This window comes from Bos taurus, chromosome 4, assembly GCF_002263795.3.
Source record: "Bos taurus isolate L1 Dominette 01449 registration number 42190680 breed Hereford chromosome 4, ARS-UCD2.0, whole genome shotgun sequence".
In the NCBI taxonomy this organism is placed as follows: domain Eukaryota; kingdom Metazoa; phylum Chordata; class Mammalia; order Artiodactyla; family Bovidae; genus Bos; species Bos taurus.
The window spans coordinates 98447293-98469420 of NC_037331.1; the positions used below are offsets into that span (position 1 = coordinate 98447293).

General features: G+C 39.5%; 1 protein-coding gene across 2 annotated transcripts in view; it reads left to right on the forward strand.

The window, feature by feature from the left end:
• The first annotated feature begins 2275 nt into the window (after nt 1-2275).
• CALD1 (caldesmon 1) overlaps nt 2276-22128 on the forward strand; it is a 231553-nt gene continuing 211700 nt past the window's right edge. The window contains exon 1 of one of the 2 annotated variants that reach the window (XM_024990452.1): nt 2276-2429. The gene's annotated coding sequence lies outside the window, so the exon portion shown is untranslated. The remainder of the gene's footprint in view (nt 2430-22128) is intronic. The other variant, XM_024990454.1, reaches the window with a different exon arrangement.

The window sequence follows — 22128 nt, forward strand, 5'->3', positions numbered from 1 at the left end:
CAGAACTTTACTTGCACCACTTCATGGCAGTTATTTCATTATGCTGCATTGTAGCAGTGTATATTCACATCTTATCTCTTCTACTTATCTCATCTGACTTATAAGCTCCTGGAAGGCAAGATCTGTGATATATAGATAGTCCCTAACTTAGGATTCAACTTACGATTTCTTGACTTTACAAGCATATGAAAGCAATATGTATTGAGTAGAAACTGTACATCAAATTTTGAGCTTTCCCCAGACTAGTGATATGCAGTCCAGTATGCTCCCGATGCTGGGCAGTGGCAGTAACCTTCTCTCCCAGTCAGTTATGCCACTGTGAGGATAAACAATGGATACACTCTCAACCATTCTGTACCCACACAACGATTCTGTTTTTCACTTTCAGTACAGTGTTCAATAAGTTACATGAAATATTCAACACCTTATTGTAAAATATGCCTTAGATGATTTTGCCCAACTGCAGGCTAGTGTAAGTGTTCTAAGTGCATGTATAATATCATATAAGAAATGAATTGCCAGTCCAGGTTCGATGCAGGATACAGGATGCTTGGGGCTGGTGCACTGGGATGACCCAGAGGGATGGTACAGGGAGGGAGGTGGGAGGGGGGTTCAGGATGGGGAATATGTGTACACCAATGGCGGATGCATGTTGATGTATGGCAAAACCAATACAATATTGTAAAGTAAAAAATATATATATATATGACATTTGGTAGGTTAGGTGTATTAAATGTATTTTTAGCTTACAATATCTGAATGTAACCCCATTGTAAGTCGAGGAAGATCTGCATTGTACTTCGTGCCACTGTGCAGTCATTAAGCCATGCCTGATTCTTTGCGACTTCATGGACTGTAGCACATTGGGCTCCTCTGTTCTCCACTATCTCCCAGAGTTTGCTCAAATTCATGTCCACTGAGGGGTGATGCTGTCTAACCATCTCAGCCTCTGCTACCCGCTTCTCCTCTTGGCTTCAGTTGTTCCCAGTATCAGGGTCTTTTGCAATGAGTTGGCTCTTCACATCAGGTGGCAAAAGTATTAGAGCTTTAGCTTCAGCATCACTCCTTCTAGTGAATAATTCAGAGTTGATCTCCTTTAGGATTGACTGGTTTGATCTCCTTGCTGTCCAAGGGACTCTCAAGAGTCTGCTCCAGAACCACAGTTCAAAAGCATCAATTCTTTGGCTCTCAGCCTTCCTTATGGTCCAACTCTCACATCCATACATGACTACTGGAAAAACCATAGCTTTGATTAGATGAACTTTAGTTGGCAAACTGATGTCTCTAGTTTTTATTATGCTGTCTAGGTTTGTCATAGCTTCCTTTCCAAAGACCAAGCATCTTTTAATTTCATGGCTGTAGTCACCCACAGTGATTTTGGAGCCTAAGAACATAAAATCTGTCACTACTTCCACTTTTCCCCCTTCTATTTGCCACGAAGTGATGAGCCCAGATGCCATGATCTTAGTTTTTTGAATGTTGAGTTTTAAGCCAGCTTTTTCTCTCTGCTCTTTCACCCTCATCAAGAGGCTCTTTAGTTCCTCTTCACTTTCTGCCATTAGAGTGGTATCATCCGCATATCTGAGATTGTTGATATTTCTCCTGGAAATATCTTGATTTCAGCTTGTGATTCATCCAACCTGGCATTTCGTATGATGTACTCTGCATATAAGTTAAAAAAGCAGAGTGACAATATACGGACTTGATGTACTCCTTTCCCAATTTGGAACCAGTCAGTTGTTCCATGTCCAGTTCTAACTGTTGTTTCTTGACCCATATGCAGGTTTCTCAGGAGACAAATAAGGTGGTCTGGTATTCCCATCTCTTTAAGAATTTCCCACAGTTTGTTGTGATCCACACAGCCTATGGCTATGTGGATCGTAATTTGTATCTTCACACTATTTAGCATAGTACCTCGTACTTAAAAGGCACACTGCTATTTATTTAGCAATGAAATAAATGCAGCCAAGGCCAGATCTACTGCGCAGCAGTATACTGCCTGTGACCAAAATGTTCTTACAAATAAGGATAGAAAAAGTCAAAGCTCCACTTTCTAAGTTTCAAATAAATACTTCCCTGATTTTCTCTATCAAAACTCAATACTGAGCATATTAAATTTGGTCAGAATCAACTGAGCAGTTTAGAGTGTAAACTCAAGTAAACTCAAGTAAACATTTTTCTTTCTCTTTCTTTTTTTCTTCCTTGGGAACAGATGACACTTTACTAGACAAAAAGGAAAAATATCTGGGTGGGAGAAATTGGGTGGGGCCAGTTAAGCCCACATTCCACTACTAGATTTAGTTGAAAATACCAAGCTGTTTTCAAGAAATCTGAATTTAACTGACTCCCTCACACCGTACTCAGGGGTGCCTTCCTTGGAGAACTGAAAGCAGAAGGAGTTGGGAGCTGAGAGTAATGCTGAACAAAAGGTAATTATTTTAAATCAAAACATATGCAGGAAGGGTGAAGTTAAGCTAAATTCCAAGGGGCAATTGCCACTCAGCTTTCACTTCTCAGACCTATCTTCTCTGATAAATTTTCCCTAGTTACATAAAAAAAAAAGAGGTGGGGTGGGGTTTGCTCTGCCATTCTTTAAAATAGCACTTTTAAATAAACTGTCTCCTTTTAATATGCTAGTACCTCTCATCTCCTGATTGCCCTATGTATAATACCTGGTACGATGTGGTCTTAATAATGCAAGTAATGAGAAGATGAGGAACAAGTGGTAGAAGAATTAAAAGGAGGAAGAAAAGGTAGGAAAGATAGTTCCTGTCCTGTTTACTCAATGTCTGAGAGTTCTGGGAGACTTGGGAAGCCTTTTGGTTGTGGCAATGGTAGAATTTATTTTTCAGTTTGTAATGCATAATGTTATCTCTCATGGTTGTGTGGATTTGATGAAACAACTGCTATTAGTTTGGGATGATTGGGGAGAATCTATGGGCAATCAGTGCAAAGAGCCTAACTGGGCTGAAATCTCCAGCAGTGATAACTTTGGGGCACAGAACTTAAGTCCTGTCATTTGGATACTTGGACTTTGGGGAAGGAAGAAATTGGTGAGAAATAATAATTAGAGATTAGCCTAATGAGGCTAGAGAAATGCAAACAGAGGCTTGTTTATGTTTCTTCACAAATACAGAGAAATGCCTGTCAGCCCTGGCCCCAACAATGGAAGTGACACAAGAGTGCAGAGCAAGGAACAGGACTCTCAAGGCCAAAGCCAAAAGAGTGAGATCAAGGGCAGGTGTGCCGCGGGTCTAGCCTTGAAGGGCTTCTGGCACAGAAGGGCACGATGCAGCCCCAGCTAGGGACCGAGATGGACACTCTAACTTTATGAAGGGATTCTGTTTAGCCAACCCTAGACAGGGGCTTTTCAGAGTCCCAGAAACAGCAGGGAGTTTTAATAGTGCCTAGGAAATACACAGATGTCGGAGAAGTCAGAGGAGCAAGAGTGGGTGACATTTCTGGAATTTTATTTAGAGAACACATAGATATTTAGAGCTCAGGGTTGGAGCAAAGATGTTCTTGATCTCACAGAAAGAGCAAATTCTGAGACCTCTTTAGGGAATGCAATTCGCAGTAAAGAACAGCATTCTAGGAAAAGCAGGTCTCCCAGAACTAGAGAAATAAGAGGAAGAAAGAGAGAACGACCCCTTCACAAACCCCAAAACAACTGTTCTGATAAGGTGAGAGCACTGGGGAACTCTGAGTCAGGACAGGTACTGCCCCTCAGGATCCTGAGACCTACCTGTCCTCTGAGTAACACCTCTCCAATGGACGACTTCCTCTGGCACATTTCTGCCCATTGATGACCCAGCCTAACTTCTAAATCCTCCAATAAAATGGCACCAGCCACTTTACCATCCTCTCCAAACATCTGGCTTTCCTTTGATCTTCCTCTTGATCATGAAATTCCTTTTCAAAACCCCATTGGTTCCCATGGATTTTTAAAAATTTTTTATTTTTTGATATTTTCTTCTCACTTAGGGCTTTAGCATTCCCAATGCTTTCTCCATTAGTTCAAGTCCATTCAGAAGATACAACTGCTACTAGTTATTTGAACAGAGAGAATTTAACATGTTTTTAAAGCCTGTTAATGAGATATAGAGCTGGTAGCAAAGTAACTAAAAGAATAAATCTGTGCATGCTAAGTCACTTCAGTCATGTCCGACTCTTTGCGAACCTATGTACCGTAGCCCACCAGGCTCCTCTGTCCATGGAATTCTCCAGGCAAGAACACTGGAGTGGGTTGCCATTTCCTACTCCAGTGGGTCTTCCCAGCCCAGGGATCGAACCCAAGTCTGTTGAGTCTCCTGCATTGGCAGGTGGATTCTTCCCCACTGTGGCACCTCGGAAACCCAGTACCACTATCTATACATAATTTATTTTCAGTGATCAAGTCTAGCTCTTACTCCTGTACTAGTTTTATCTGTCGGACGTGTGTAATAATTTCAAGCTCACTTTGCTTATACTGCACACTCGGTAGGTTAGGGAGACAGTATGATGTAGTGTGAATCCTGGACCACATTGTGTGTGTATGCACTCAGTCGCTCAGTCATGTCTGACCCTTTGTGACCCCATGGACTGTAGCCTGCCAGGCTCCTTTGGGTCCAGGAAAATTTCCAGGCAAGAATACTGGAGCAGATTGCCACTTCCTTCCCCAGGGGATCTTCCTGACCCAGGGATTGAACCTGTGTCTCCTGTGGCTCCTGCACTGGGAGGCAGATTCTTTATCACTATGCCTCCTGGGAAGACCCATGAGAAGACCCCTGGACCAGATTGCCCATATCTAAATGCTTGCCTTCCCTTTCACCTGCTGTGCATGCCCTTGTAAACACAGCTTCTTAAATGTCTATAAGCTTAGTTTCTATAAGCTTCATTTCTCTGTCTGTAAAATGTAATGGTACCTACTTTAAAGGATTGTTTTTAAGTTTAATAGTGATATGCAGGGAGTAAATAATCCATGACAGATATCATTAGTATAAGGATATTAAGTCTATCAGTTATTTCCTTCTCCTCGCCAATGTTCTCTGGGTACAAAACACTAAGTCCCTCCCAATACTCTTATTCTTCTTCTCATCTTACACTTGTTGTCCTCTACAGGTACCACTTTCATAGGTTTGTCAAGGTGACTGTCTCCCCCTCCTTTAGTTTTTCAATCAAGTCAGTTATACTCTGGTTATACATACTTCCCTGGCCATGCATCCGTCACTCCTCCCAGTATCTAAGACCATAGTTTTGTCTTTTAAATCTTGTTTCTCATCATCATCTCTTTATTGGGATGTTCAACTCCCACATCTGCCTTTTTCTTCCAAGCCTTTGCTGTCAGTAGAGAAATTATGTCTATCATCTATGCTATATTGGCTTTTGATTCCTAGTCCAAGGCCTCTTAGTTTCTTTTCAGTTAATGTTGTTCTTGCAGCATTTTAAACCTGAGATGTGCTGGGAGGAGATTTCCAGGAGCAAGTGAACAGGAATCTTCAAGTGGCAGAGGAATCATGAGAGCAGACATGAGAGCGTAAGATAATAACTTTCAAGAGCTCGGTGATCTGTCTTGGGTATTTGACTTGGACAGAATGCTTATTTCATATAGGTTAAGCAGGGCATCTCAAGACTGTCAGAAAATCAATCTGTCTTTGTTATGCCAAAGAAATCTGTTATCTAGTCAAAACAACTAATCAAATAATTTCCACATTAATTTTTCATTTTATGCTTGTATTTGCACATCCAGCCCAAAACTCTCCAAGGAATAAATTATTATTTCAGTATGTGAAGGTTTAGTTTCTTTTGGCTACTCCAAACCATCCAAATTATAAAAGTTAAACTATCTATCATGCTTCATAAACGTACTTCCAAGAGCCAGAGAAGAGGCATCAGGAGTGGGGAATTTCTTATGTGTCCATGCATGTACAGAGTTCAAGCTCTAGGAATAAATGTGTCAAGAATGTGTAACTGCTGCCGAGTAATTATGCAACTTACATTTCTGCCAATAAAATTTGAGCCTGAGTTATGTAAGATTGAATTATAAATCCAACCTTTGCACCAATTATCACTGAGATGTGGAAAGAAGGAACATTATAAAGGGTAGAGGGGAAGAAAAATGAACGACAAGTAATAGTCTTTAGGTAAATCTGGGAGTGCACAATAAATGTTAGTGTTGGTTACTCTAGCTTGTACAGCTGCCACTATCATTTTTAATTCCTGCAACATGTCTTCTTTGTGACATGTTAATAGCACACTTGTCTCAAGGGTGCAAGCACAGAATAGGAGTGTAAATTTTTAAAAATGTCAATAAAAAACACCTATATTCTCCTGTTCAACAATGTAAACATTAAAAGTAACTAAAACTGACTTCCATGCCTAATCCCAGTTGGCTCCCAGAGGTACCCCCATAAACTGAGGTATAATCCTTCTAGTGCATTCACATACAAAGACATACATATATGTTATATAATACATATAATTATATAATATACATATTATATTATAAGATTGATTACTGTGTGTGTATGAGAGGATGTTTTATATATCTGGTATCATACCATACATGTCATTATGAAACTCACTTCTTTCACACAACAGTATATAATGAAGATCTTTGACTTCACTACATACAGATATCTCATTCTACTTAACTACTAAACTCTATCTGCATACAAATAAGATGTTTCTAGTTTATGTGATTACAAACAATTCTGCCATGAATAGCTTATATGTGTGAGAGTAGAGGTTTCTTTAAATGGAGAAATAAAATTGTTAGATCCTAGGGCATATGCATTTTTAATTAAATGTGTATTGTCACATTCATATCAGGAATGCAAGAGGATACCATTTCACTATATCCTAGCCAACAATGATATTTTACATCTTGTCGATCTGAAATGGTGTTTCTTAATTGATGTGAAATGTTTTCTCATTATTGATGTGGTGAAAATATGCTTCATTGTTGTTCCAGTTTGCACTTCTTTGACTGTAAGATTTGACATCTTTGTATATGTTTATTGTTACTTGTATTTCCTCCTCTTTGAATTCACTTTTCATATCCTTTGCACACTTTTCTTTTTTTTTCAATTCTGGTTTCCTCACTTTCTAACACCATACACAAAAATAAACTCAAAATGGATTAAAGATCTAAATGTAAGACCAGAAACTATAAAACTCCTAGAGGAGAACATAGGCAAAACACTCTCCAACATACATCACAGCAGGATCCTCTATGACCCACCTCCAAGAATATTGGAAATAAAAGCAAAAATAAACAAATGGGACCTAATTAAACTTAAAAGCTTCTACACAACAAAGGAAACTATAAGCAAGGTGAAAAGACAGCCTTCAGAATGGGAGAAAATAATAGCAAATGAAGAAACTGACAAACAACTAATCTCAAAAATATACAAGCAACTCCTACACCTCAATTCCAGAAAAATAAATGACCCAATCAAAAAATGGGCCAAAGAACTAAATAGACATTTCTCCAAAGAAGACATACAGATGGCTAACAAACACATGAAAAGATGCTCAACATAACTCATTATCAGAGAAATGCAAATCAAAACCACTATAAGGTACCATTTCACGCCAGTCAGAATGGCTGCGATCCATAAGTCTACAAGCAATAAATGCTGGAGAGGGTGTGGAGAAAAGGGAACTCTCTTCCACTGTTGGTGGGAATGCAAACTAGTACAGCCACTATGGAGAACAGTGTGGAGATTCCTTAAAAAACTGGAAATAGAACTGCACACTTTGCTATTGGATGGTTTATTGATCTTTTCTTCTTATTGACATAGGAGTGCTTTAAATATCTTGGATTTTGATCAAGGCAACTTTAGGGACACCATTCACACGGTGGTCTACATGAAAGTCTCCCCCTGGTGGTGCGCAGTGTACAATGTACATAGTCACACTTGGCAGTTCATCTTTGGTTTGTGATGAATTGTGTAAGCATTTTATCCTTAATCTGTCTCCTGTCTTTTAACATTGCTTGTGTTATTTTTTTCATAGTAGAATAATCATACCTAATCAGTCTTTTCCTTCATGTTGTTCGCCTTCTCTGTTTTGTTTAAAATGGTCTTTCCTACCAAAGGTAATGAGACATTTTCCTGAATTTCCTCTGATTGTTTTCATAATTATTTTTTAATGCTTGTATCTTTAATGTTTCTTAAAATTATTAAATTTTGTAAATGATGTGAAATAGGAATCTAAACATTATTTTTCCTATTAATCATAACCAATAGTCCCAACAAATTATTGGATAGTTATCCTATCCCCTTATCTAAAATACTACCTTTATTATATACTCTTTTTTTCCTATACTCCTGACTGCATTTGGGGGTTCTACACTATGGTCTTATGATTAAAATAATATTTGGAGAAAGTACTCATTTAGCTACACTAGGGTGATCGCTATCTACTAATAACTGAGAGGTTGAGATTAAAATAAGAATCCATTCAATATTGGCTTTAATTCATAGTATACAACTTTATGTTAAACTTTGTGTTATAAATTATGTGAAATTCTCACTTCTGAGAGGAGGCTCAGTCTATCATATTAATCTGTCTGTCATCTTTATAGAGTCCCTACATTGAAGACCCTGTCTAGTTGCTCTTATAAACATATAATTAGAACTGGTGGATGTTACACAATGTCTCTGGTGCCCAGATTCTGGTGCCCAGCTAAGCAGCCAAACTTTTTCTTCCCGAATACTGTGCTTGACTTGAAAATGCTTAACCTGATTTAACCATGTACATAGTAAATTAATAAAAATTAATAACTATATCTTTTAACTTTAAATGAATAGATCACTTCCAACAAAAGTATAAAGCATTTGAGCTTTTCTGTAGGGCCATGGGGAACTTAAGTGTAAGATTCATCTGATAGCCCAGTTTGACAGATAGTCAGCACTAAATACACATTTGCAAGGTGAAAGAAGCTAATACCAGGCTTAACTTTAAAGAAAAAAAAACCTTTTTTTTAATGGGAGTATAGTTGCTTTACAATGTTGTGCAAGCTTAACTTTTTAAAAAAGCATTATTATTATTTCTTTTTTCTAGGCATTTGACTGATTTGCTTCATTCAGAGTTGCTGTTTTGCTCTTATTGCTTTACAACATATGATATTAGAAAAGTTCAGTCTCTCAGTCATGTCCAACTCTTTGCAACCCCATGGACTGCAGCACACCAGGCTTCCCTGTCCTTCACCGTCTCCTGGAGCCTGCTTAAACTGATGTCCATCAAGTCAGTGATGCCATCCAACAATCTCATCATCTGTCATCTTCTTCTCCTCCTGCCTTCAATCTTTCCCAGCATCAGGGTCTTTTCTAATGAGTTGGCTGTTTGCATCAGGGGCCAAAGTATTGGACTTGGCATTAATCTGTCTTTATTAGCCAGAAAACTTTAAGTCAATTTATCCTTTTCTTTGAGATCTATTTAAATCCAAGATTTAGTTATTTGTTTATTGGTTAAAAGAAAAAACAACCTGAGGTATAAATCTCATTGTCCATATTTGCTTTCCATGTAGACCAACTGAATGAAAACTAACTTTCCTCTTCCTTCTCTCCAGATATGCTGGTGTTTTTGAGTGATGCTAGCTTATTCTGACTGTTCTTTGCAACTCTGTTCTTTCTTAAAGCATGTGTGAGATAATGCAAAAGTCAAAGTCAAAGCCTAGATTCACAGATTCTTAGAACTGGAAATGCCTTGAGATATTCTAGTCTAACCATCTCATTTTAGAACTGGAATGAATGCCCTGTTGACACAATTTGATTATATATATATATATGTATATATATATAATAATTTTAGTTATATATAGTTAAACTTTATATGAACCAATCATTTGGGATAAGAGTCTAAATATATTTACAAACACATGAAGTTAACTCTTCTTTCTTTAAAATATCCATAGCACCTATTGAATGTACATGAATGTGCAATTATAAGAATGTGAGGATGGAGAAGTTACTGATTTTCACCCATTAGCCTGACAGGAATGGTTAAAATGTGAAACAGTTTCCAGCAACGTGTGGATTTCTGGCTGGCTGCTTTTTTATTTCAAAGTCTGTTTTATTTTCTGAAACAGTTCCTTATCACATTTATTTATTATTTCTCAAAGGGGTGCTGGGAAATATTCTGCCTTTATTGCTATTCTCATGTTCACACGTGAGAAAATCAAGTTCACACAGAGCTTAGCATTCTCTTCCTGGAAATATGTACTTAAAATAACCCACAAAACACTCAGCTATCTGTCACTCAGCTCAGCACCCTTTTCTAGTCCTTTCTCTTCCAGCCTGAGGGCTTTCACACAGATGAAGCTGATATTGCATGGAAATTCCCCAAATCAAGGCTTGTTTAAAAATCCCCAAGAGACACTGGACTAGGCATATCCCCATGTGGCTGAAAATGCATGCACACAAAATGATACCAATAAACTTGGGAAGAAGACATGTAACACCAAAACTGCACAATTAATTGAAGAGAATGGTTGTCTTCAGCAGGGAGAGGTGAAATAAGAGAATGTTGTGAAAACAACATTAAGTTTTATTTTTGCTTCTCCCCACCCCCATTCCTCATCCCAACCCAGTTTTCCAAAAGTATCTTATTCCAATATTTAAGAAAAACTTTAGTGTTTTTCTCTGCACACAGTGGAATTTCACCAATTTCTTCAGAATGACAAGTATCAGAAAAAGTTCTGCGGCTGCTAAAATCACTGTCCCACAATCTATCAAGAGTCAAGATCTCACAAGAAGAAAATTTGCAGTATATTAACTTAAAGTTAAAAACACACACACACAACTGACAGCCAGGAGACCACTTGGGTTTTAATCTTTGTTCTGTGCTGATAATGATAACCACTCAAAGCTAAGTACTTTTTTAACAGTTTATAAAACATGTTCACATTTATTAATCTATTTGATCTTCATAGCAACTCTTCAAGGGAGCTGTTATATAAATGAAAGAACTAAAGCTCAGACTGTTTAAATGACTTTTAAAAAATCATTTTAGAATATTTATTTTTACTTATTTATTTGGCTGCACCAGGCCTTAGTTGAGTTAAGGCATACAGAATCTTTGGTCTGTGTTGTGGCAGGCTGGAACTTGCAGCATGTGGAATCTAATTCCCTGACCAGTGATTGAACCCAGGACCCCTGCAATGGGACTACAGAGTCTTAGCTACTGGACACCAGGGAAACCCCTTAATGACATTAAGATTGCTTAATTTGTGATCTATACTGTTTCTGTGTTCTGAGGGCAGGTTCCTAACCTTCCTTTGCTTCGCATTAGTAAATATAACATTTGCCGATTGACTTTACAGGAATGTATAGGAGAAAAGTGATGATACTATGAATTAAATGGTTATTTGGGATAAAAGTGCTAAATAGGTTAATTAATATATAATAATAAATAATAAGTTGAGTATTATCTAAATTAAATAATGTATTAAGTAAATTGAATACTATAACATTGTATTAAATTAATATATACATTATGTATAAATAAATTAATATATTATTTATGTGTAAATAAGTTTACACAATATATGTGTATATATAGGTAGATATAGATAGTTACCATTATTTGTATGTTAGTATTATTATATGGCTTATTATTACTTTTGAAATATTTGCAACCAAGTCTTTGCAGTTTATAAACTATCTCAAAGGGATGGTATTTAGCAGGGACCTAGGAACACTCAAATTAGATCCACACAATCAAGCAGCCTTCTCTTTGAGTTTCTCAAGAGAAATAATGTACAGAATCCAGTGTTGGGTGAAGTATCTTTTCATCTATTAGCTGGAGATCTGGCCCCAAATCCAGGATAACTGCCAAGTGAGATTGGCTGGATTAAATTGAATCTACGATTGAATCTTGGATTTTATCCCTCCATTGAAGAAGCCCATTAGCTAGAAAAATGAAGAGGAAGTATGTGAAGAGGGAGTGGAGGAGATGAATGGCCCACTGCTCTCCTGAGGGTAGGCCCAGCTCTCCTTAATACTGTGATCTGGAAAAGGTAGAGCATCTCACCCTAAGGAGATCTACTCTAAGGCTCCTAATGCCTAGAAAACTAGCCCAATCGGTGTCCTTGAATTTGACCAGTCCCTAGCAATGATTTTCTTCTATGGAAGGCAAGAGTGTTAAGAGTGCTGGCTTGAAAGAGTTGCTGAAAGTTCTCCTAGCTAACTGTTTCCAAAATAAGAAGAATCCCCAAACTTGGGAATGATATTCAGTTCAGTTCCGTCGCTCAGTCGTGTCCAACTCTTTGCAACCCCATGGACTGCAGCCCGCCAGGCTTCCCTGTCCATCACCAACTCCCAGAGCTATCCCAAACTCATGTCCATCGAATCAGTGGTGCCATCCAACCATCTCATCCTCTGTCATCCCCTTCTCCTCCTGCCTTCAATCTTTCTCTGCCTCAGGGTCTTTTCCAATGAGTCAGTTATTTGCATCAGGTGGTCAAAGTATTGGAGCTTCAGCTTCAGCATCAGTCCTTCCAGTGAATATTCAGGGTTGATTTCCTTTAGGCTTGACTGGTTTGATACCTTGCAGTCCAAGGGACTCTCAAGAGTCTTCTCCAACACCACAGTTCAAAAGCATCAATTCTTTGGTTCTCAACTTTGTTTATAGTCCAACTCTTATATCCATACATGACTTCTGGAAAAACCATAGCTTTGACTAGACAGACCTTTGTTGGCAAAGTAATGTCTCTGCTTTTTAATAAGCTGTCTAGGTTGGTCATAACTTTCCTTCCAAGGAGTAAATGTCTTTTAATTTCATGGCTGCAGTCACCATCTGCAATGATTTTGGAGCCCAGATAAATAAAGTTTGCCACTGTTCCCCATCTATTTGCCATGAAGTGACGGGACTGGATGCCATAATCTTAGTTTTCTGAATGTTGATCTTTAAGCCAACTTTTTCACTCTCCTCTTTCACTGTCATCAAGAGGCTCTTTAGTTCTTCACTTTCTGCCATAAGGGTGGCATCATCTGCATATCTGAGGTTATTGATGTTTCTCCCAGCAATCTTGATTCCAGCTTGTGATTCATCCAGCCCAGCTTCTCTAAAATTCATTCATTCATTCCATAACATTTTGTGTTAGGTATTACATTATGTTTTGGGATACAGGGATGAGTATTTGCTTGTGACTGTGTGTGCATATAGAGAAAGAGATATGGACAGATTATGAATAATTGACTTAAATGAAAACTTCCCGGAAATTGTCCACTCAACAGAGAACAGATATAGAGGTAGTCCTTCTCTGGAGATAATTTCTTGGAATATAGATTCCTGTAGATTATGTGAAGATGGTCAATTACAAATAATATATAAATTTGAGATATGTAAGTTGAAAGAATTCGATGTAAATAGTAGGATAGGCAAAGAGAAGTCTGGTGTTTTAGAGCTTTGGACAGAAGAAAATGCCAGTATTCTCCCAGTACTGTTTTAGGAGAAGTTCTCTCAGCAATGGAGTCCTATTCTTCCAACAGAAATGTTCCTTAAAGACTGGCATTTTAGTCAGTCACCACTGAAGAAGTGAAATCATCCCTCCAAACTGGCCAGCCTCTTGGGCTTTGGGTCAGAACTTTCCCTAATACCTCCCTCGGCATCCTAAGGTGCCTGTTGGAAAGGAGACTTAATTCAAATGGCCACCTCAATTTTCTGTCTCAGGATATATTTTAACTTTTAGATAATAAGTTAGCACTCTAGTTTCTAAGGCAACACTAGTCATACCCACTTGTCTGTTATTTTTATCATGGCTCTAACTTTCCTGCCTTCCAGAAGAGCCATGAGAACCCAATATCCCCAAAAGCCTATACATGGATAGTTCTGTTTGAGGTATGCCTCGTATCCATATGTGTGTGGGAGTTCACCTCCCCCAGCCACCTGCTCCTCTTAATTAGGATCGCAACAGCAAGACTCCAGGGTTCCTGGCCTAGACCCAGTCACACTCACCAGTCCCCAAGCACTGACTTGAACTCTCAGTTTTGGTCCTAGATTTGCATACAGTTGAATATAAATAGTTTTTGTCAAGATCTTACTATTTCATTTGCTTGTATTTCCCAATTCTGGTCCCCCAAAGCAGTGTTGGGGGGACCTAAGTAAGCATAATATATGGCCCCAAATTTTAAGTATGATCCCTGTTTCTATTTCTTTTTTTTTTTTTACTTATTTTCTTTCTTTCTTTTTTATTTCTTATTTCTACTTATTCTTAATTCTCCCTGTGTCTTTGTTGCTGGGAGAGGGGCTGCGCTCTAGCTGTGGTGTGAGGGCTTCTCCTTGCGGTGACTTCTCTTGTTGCAGAGCACAGGCTCTAAGGCAGGCAGGTCTCAGTGGTTGTGGTGCACGGGCTATATTGCCACGCGGCATGTGGGATCTTCCCAGACCAGGGGCTGAACCTGTGTCCCTCGCACTGGCTGGTTCACCAGGGAAGTCCCTGGCCCCTGTTTTTAAAAGCTCTGTGCCTTGTTTACCACTGCATCACTAGGACCTGATAGTGTTAACAATGCATAGCAGACAATCAAGAAATATTTTTGCATTATCAATTCAGTTCAGTTCAGTCGCTCAGTCATGTCTGACACTTTGCGACCCCATGGACTGCAACATGTCAGGCTTCCCTGTCCATCACCAACTCCCGAACTTTACTCAAATTCATGTCCATCGAGTCAGTAATGCCATCCAACCATCTCATACTCTCTCATCCCTTTCTCCTCCTGCCTTCAACCTTTCCCAGTATCAGGGGATTTTCCAATGAGTCAGTTCTGCACACCAGGTGGCCAAAGTATTGGCGTTTCAGCTTCAGCATCATCCTTCCAATGAATATTCAGGACTGATCTTCAGAATGGACTGGTTTGATCTCCTTGCAGTCCAAGGGACTCTCAAAAGTCCTCTCCAACACCACAGTTCAAAAACATCAGTTCTTTAATGCTCGGCTTTCTTTATAGCTTTCATTATCAATTAATTAACCATTAATGAAATAACTGGTTAAGCCATCGTTAGTTAATTAATCTAGGATGTAAAAATCCAAATGAAATAATCAAGTCAGTAATGGATAAATAGAAAATGAATCAGTTTGACATCAGGTTTGTAATTCATTTAAGGAGGGCTGTTAACTGAAGGCTGAGATTTTAGTGATGGTTTTCGGGTGGATCTGGGGCTCAGGAAGTATGAAGGAGGAGGAGCCAGGTGACTGAAGTCCCTGAGGCAGAAGGTGCGTCATCAGAATGGGAGGGCGAGTGATTTGTGTCAGAATCATCAGAGGAGCAAGAAAGAGGGTGATTATGAAAATCACTGTAAAATGCCAAGTCAAGTTTTGACTTTATTGTTTTGTTGGTAAGATGATAGTGAAGATTTCTGAGCAAGGAAATTCATGATAAAACCTAAAGTTCAGGGCTAAATATGTATTTTTATTTAAAAATACATTTATTTAAAAGGCAAGCCCCTTTATGGGAAGGGGCCATACAGGGCCTTATATAGGACCAAGAAAAGTTTTAGTATGGGGAAAGTACTTCATAAATGTTTGTCCTATGAATAAATAAATGAGCGTTTAGTTCACAAAGCAACTTCATAACCATTTATCTCATTTAATTCTTACATCTGCCCTGTGAAACAGATATTATTATTCTCTGAGAGAGCTCAGACCTGGGCATAGGGGGGATGTCCAAATTGTGGGAAAAGAAAGAACAAAGGGGAAAATCAGAGAGGCCAGAGAGGTAAGACAACAGTCAGGACACCAGTGGCAGGAGCCCCCAAAGACAGAGCCAAGAGAGTCTGGGGGCTGGGGGAGGACTGCACAGGGGTCAGCTCTTCAGGGGCCACAGACAGGACTGCTCAGAAGCGGGGGAAGAGGGGACAGAAGGTAAAATGTCCAGGGCCAAGAAGAAAGGAGGTCACGGAAGAAGAAGTGGGGGTTGGGGCGGGGGGAGACTGCATCATAAATGCATCGTTTGGAGAAATTTGACATTGAAAGAGAGGAGTGAAGCTCAAAGAAACAAGACGCAAGGTGATTTTCCCCCAAGCCTCGAACATGTTTTGGACAGAGGGCAATGACCAGTGCAGAAAGAGGCATGCATGAGGGCGCATGAGGTGAGGTGATGCTGGACAGCAAAGACATCTCAGGTCTCACACGCGCTCTCTCACTGGTATCATGTGATCAACCCCAGCATAGCTTGATCAGTGGTTAGATGTATCTAAGTACATAGCTAGATTGCTTGTTCCAGACAGCCATCCTTCCCCATGTATTTCCAGACTCCACTATCTTTGAAAATATGTTTTCTCTTTTGTTGAATCTTAAAAATAGTCTCCCCCCCAAGAGAAATCACTGCCTCTTAGATGACATTCTGCCAGGCCAAAGCTACAAAACCTCACCCAAAATAGATCAAATATTTTAAATATTTTCTTATTTGCACCCTTCACAAGTATGCCTGCCATGCAAAGCCAATTATGAGACTGACTTTTTTTTCCCCCTGAAATGACAGAAGATATATTTTCTGGTAAAAAAGTGGACACTAGGTCTCACCACATGGTGTTGGTTGGATTTCAGTCAGCCTTCCCTAAGCCTGGGACAGGGAGAGGGAACACCTACAGCTGGGTTAACACGGGCAGAGTAAGGAGGTCTCTGTTAGCATTTGCCATCTGGGAGTCCAGCTCGTGCACGTGTCTGAGCTTCCCCATTAGAACAGTGATTCTCTAAAGGCAGGTGCAGTGTTTTTACAAGATTACAAAAGGCACATAGCCTAACACTAAGCCTTTCAGGTAATAGATGTTCAGAGGTTGGTTAAATGAATGAATGAATAAACAAAACTATCTGAGAAGAATCCAGTTTGCAGCTCTGAGTGACAAGAGGAATTTCTTGTGAATGAAACCTTTTTGCTTTCTCTGAGGGGGAAAGCAAATCCAACAGAAAGAGTGAGGGAAGAGTGGAAACCATAGAGCCATAAGAAATAGGGAGACAGAGATTTCTTGTTGGACACTGAGGGAATTGTTTAGTCCTGTTGGAGGGAAGTGGAGAACAATAACTTGTCTCAGATGGTCCTTCTTCCCTCCACACTGGATCTTCTCACTGGATCTCACTCCCTTTCTATTTTGTCAAGTCCTCACCCTTATCCCATGCAACCATGTCCTTCTTCTTCTACCTGGTGCCTTGGGAGACCAGCCCCTCCTTCTTTCTTCTTTGCCCCATAAGTGCAGGCTCTCCCTTCAACCATACCTTATTCATAAAACATAGGCTACGGCTTAAGGTGTTAGCCCTTAAGGGTAACTACTGTTTCCATGGTGTCAGAGCTTTACTACAAATGTGTGACTAAGTTGAGGACTTCCCATTCAGGGCAGATCCCCTCTCCTGCTAGTCAGGCTAGCCCTGAGTGAGGAACACCACTGGTCTGAGGACAAAGAAGGGCAACAGTTTTCCCAGTGTCCTATAGGTGACCACATACTAGTGCCCTGGAGAGAGAGTTCTCATCTGTATAGCAGTTTCTTTAAAAAAAAAAAAAAAAAAGTTTAAGGATAGAATAAAACCTGTGCACATGCTCTGCAGAATTAACAAATGTCATAATTTTGTCATCATTGCCTGAGATCTCCTTTTATACACTGCAGAAAAATTTGAAGTTCCTTGATTTCGTGGCCAGTACCACTCTCTCTCCCTCTCACGGGAAACCACTATGTTGAATTTTGGGGCTTCCCAGGTGGTCTGGTGGTAAAGAGTCTGCCTACCAATGCAGGAGACATAAGAGATGTAGGTTCAGTCCCTTGCTTGGAAAAATCCCATGGAGATCCCTTTGGCATTCTTGCCTGGAGAATCCCATAGACAGAGGAGCCTGGCAGGCTACAGTCCATGGAGTCACACAGGATCGATCACAACTGAAGTGACTTGGCAGTAGCATGTTGAACTTGGTGTGGTTCTACCATCACAGGTATTTATATAATTCGTAGGAGTAGGATCAATCATCCATCCCTTTTGGCTGCTATATAGTATTCCATCCCATACTTTAGTTTATATAGCCTCTCCCTCACTGATGGCTGTTGGAAATTTTGCAATGATAATGCAATTACAGATGATATTCCAAAGAGCTGCCTTTTACATGTCTCCTTGCTGAAGAATGTGGGAGTTTCCCAAGAAGATATACCTAAAAATGGAATTGCTAGATAAGAAATGCATGTATGGAACTCACTGGATGTTGCCAAATCATTGCAAAGTGAATGTTCCAATTTACTTTCTTACACAAAATACATACACATTACCAGCAATATTCAGTTTTTCAAAATCAGATGTCTTTTTCTTTACCAATTTGCTGGTTATGAACTGGTATCAATGTTTGATCATGCACTGTCTGGTTACGAATGAGTTTGAGCATCATTTCATGGGTTTTTGCCTTTGAATTTTTTTGTGTGGATTGTAATATCCTATTCCCATTTTCCACTGGGTTTTTCTCTCTGTGTGTGTCTTTGTGTCTTTCTCTCTCTCCCTCCCACACCTACCACAATTGATTTTCAGGCATTTTTTGATATTCTAGATTCTAATCTTTTGTTTTATACCTTGCACATCTTCTCTTGGCTTGTCTTTTTTTTTTTTATATGACGCTTTTGTTGCACAGAAGTTTTTACATCTTGAAATCTTGAAGTAACTAAATTTTCTTTAGTTTAAATTTCTTTAGCTTAATTTTTACTTTATAGAAATAAATATTACTTAGCCTTTTCTGGGTTAAAAAGTGTTTCAAAATCTCAGTGGCTTATGACAAACATTTATTTCTTACTCCTTGGCCAGTAGCAGCTCTGCTGGCCCTGGCTGTGTTCACTGGCCCAGCAGAGCTCTTTGTGTGTCCTCTTCGGAAACTCAAGCTGAAGAGCAGCCATGATCCGGGCTGTATTGGATTCCTGCTTTGCTATAACAAGTTACCACAAACTGGGGGGCTTAAAATGACAGAAATTTATTCTTCCACCATTGTGGAGGTGAGGAGTCCAAAATCAAGGTGTTGACAGGATTGTTGGCTTTTTCTGAAGACTCTGAGAGAGAATCTGTTCCATGCCTCTCTCCTAGCTCCTAGTGGTTGCTGGCCATCCTTAGCATTACAAACATTTATTTACTTCTTAGGCTGCGTCAGGTCTTATTTGAAGCACCCGGGTACTTCACTGGAACATGCGGGATCTTTCACTGTGGTGCAAGGGCCTGTCTCTAATTGTGGTGCTCAGGCTCCAGAGTCCATGGACTCAGTAGTTGAAATGTATGGGCTTAGTTGCCCCACAGACTTAGTTCCCCCATGGCATGTGGGGAAACTTAGTTTCAGACCAGGGATCAAACCCGTGTCTCCTGCATTTGATGGTGGATTCTTAACCACTGGACCATCCTTTTCTTATAACGACACTTAGCATTGGATATAGGGCCTACCTAGATAATCCATCCAGGCTACAGTCCAGGGGGTCAAAAAGAGTCTGACACAACTTAGCAACTAAGCACAACACAGATAATCCTGTATGATTTCATCTTGAAAGTCTTAATTATTAATACATCTGCAAAGACCCCATTTTCAAACAACATCACATTGACAGGTTCTGGATGAATATATCTTTGCAGGGGATGGGGAGACTCCATTCAATTCCACGGCGCCTGTTGTCAGAGCTAAGGGCAGACACTCAAGAGTAAAAGCAAAATGTGATGCCTCTTAAAGCCTCCACTTGGGATGGGCACATCGTCACTTTCAGCCACATCCCATGATTCACAGCAAAACCCAGGTCAAGACCTCCTAGGAGGAGCACTGTGGCGATACAAGGCAGAGGATATAAGCGTTTAATCCCAGTCACAGAGGAAGTGAATATTTGGCTGTAAGAATCCAATCTATTACAAACCACATTATTTTTGAAGTCAAATAATACATGCAGCTTTCAATAAAAGGCAGTCATCATCTACCTCACCCATTCCTGTAACTGATCCTCCCCCCAGGCAATGGCTCTCAATGATTCCTTCTCAGCCTCCTTTTCTGGGCTCTAAATGGGGTGTCAGTTCCCACACCTCTTCTCTTCACTGCCTACATCATTTTTTTTTTCCAGGTAACTTATTCTTGGTTTAAAAATACTATCTATCAGTGGACAACTCTCAAAGGTGCATCTCCAGCCTCATCCTCCCCCCGTAACACCAGATTTGTTCATCCCAGGACCTATCTGTGCTTCTACTTGGATACCTCTTATCATCTTAATATGCTTAACATATGTCTCGTGTGATTCCCACCCCTCCTTGAAATCTATACCTCCCTCAGGGGTCCCTGTTTCATGAAATAACACTCCCACTCAGTTATCCGGACCATGAAAGGAGATATCCTTGATTCCTCTTTTTCTCACATCCCTCATTCAAACCATCCAGATGTGTCCAAAATTCAGTGCTTTCTCAGTCCCCTGAGCACAACAGCCCTAGTCCCAGGAGCACCTCATGCCTAGGAGGAGGCAACAGCTCCCTCCAGCTTCTTCCCTCGCATTCGTGCCGCCTATTCTGCACAAGTGCGTGTGCACTCTGCCAGAGTGACCCTTTTCTCTCTGCTCAACATTTTCCAGTGCCTTTGCCTCTGCCTTGGAACAAAACCCAAAGTCCTTGCCGTGGCCATAAGGTTCTGGATGATCCGAGCCATTGGAGGTCACTTCTCCCAGTTACTCTGAAATCTCTGTTATTCTTCAGTATGTACCCGCTCTGCTTGCAGCCAGGAATGCCCTTCCTTCATGTAGTTTCACTGCTTACTCCTTCATTATTTTTTTAATCCACTTCTCTATTGAAGAACTTTTCCAAAGAGGACTTTCTGATTTCCTCTCTTCCTCTGCACTTTCTTATTTTTTCTGTACAGCACCTTCCCCTGCCTCATATTATATATTTATGTATTAGCTAATGTGTTTATCTGTCTCCCTTCATCGAAATGTATTTGTTCACAGTGAATGCCTGGAACAGGCCCTGGCATGTGGGTGAGACTCAATAAACATTTGTTCTGTGAATGAATGAACTATTGTAGGGGGAGTTGGTAATTGCTTTCATATTCCTAACAATATACTAATTCTACTATCTATTAAAAGTTCAAGAGTAGGCATTTATTACTAATTTCCTGCTAAACAAAATGCAGATTTAGCTCTCTTATCTAGCATCATCCTACTAACATGTTCTTGCTCATTCTCCTCTGAATCTAATTACATCATCACTGTTTTGGTGAACTCAACATGTAATGTTTACACAATTACAGCTGTAAATTTTTCTCACAGTTGACCTGTGTAGTGTACAATAGCCACTTTTCCTTTCTCATACAAATATTTAATTTTTCCTGAAATTATAATGACCTCAATCATATAGTTACTTGTTTTCTACATACCTATCATAAATACTTTTCCCAAGAACATATCAGTAATCTATCTACTTGCCTTTTTCTTAAAATATCTTTCCTGGAGTCCTCTGCTCCAGTCTCTACCGATTGGTTTCTGGACCAGCTGTTGTCCTGGAATTTTCTTTCACCATCATCATGGGACCACTTTTTACCTCTGTCGTGGGTTTGCAGCCCCTGTTTTCTGATCCTTGTCTTTGAAGCTTCTTGGTTTCTAGTTTTAGCTCCTATTTTTTTCTCCCTTTAAAATATATAACTTCAAGAACTTGATGACTTCAGAATACAATGTTTTCATTCATTTTACTGGATGACCAGTGGGCCCTCTGAATCAGGAAACTTCTGCCCTTTAGTTTGAGGAAATTTTAATTTATTATTTCTTTTGTAATTTCCTTCCCACAATTTTCTGGAGTACTCAGATGTTGGCTATTTGGTTGATTCTCTAATGTTCTTTTCTTTTCTTTATCCCATCTTGTCTTTTTCTTCTACTTTTCTGGAAAATTTTTCTAAACTTTATCCTCCACTTCTTGAATTGAACTTTTATGAATTTCTGTCATAGTATTTTTCATTTGCAATAGTTCTTTCCTGTTCCCTGCAAATACCTTTTTACAGAGTATTTCTCTTGTTTCGTGGCTACAATATCTTATCTTTCTGAGAATGGTAATTATTGTTTTCTTGAAGTTATATGGTAATTATAGCTTTCTTGAAGTTTTCTTCCATTTCTCACCCTCCCCCTTTTTCCTCTGAGTTTCTTTTTTTTGTTGTTGTTCTAATCTTTCTTCCAGAGCTTTTCTTT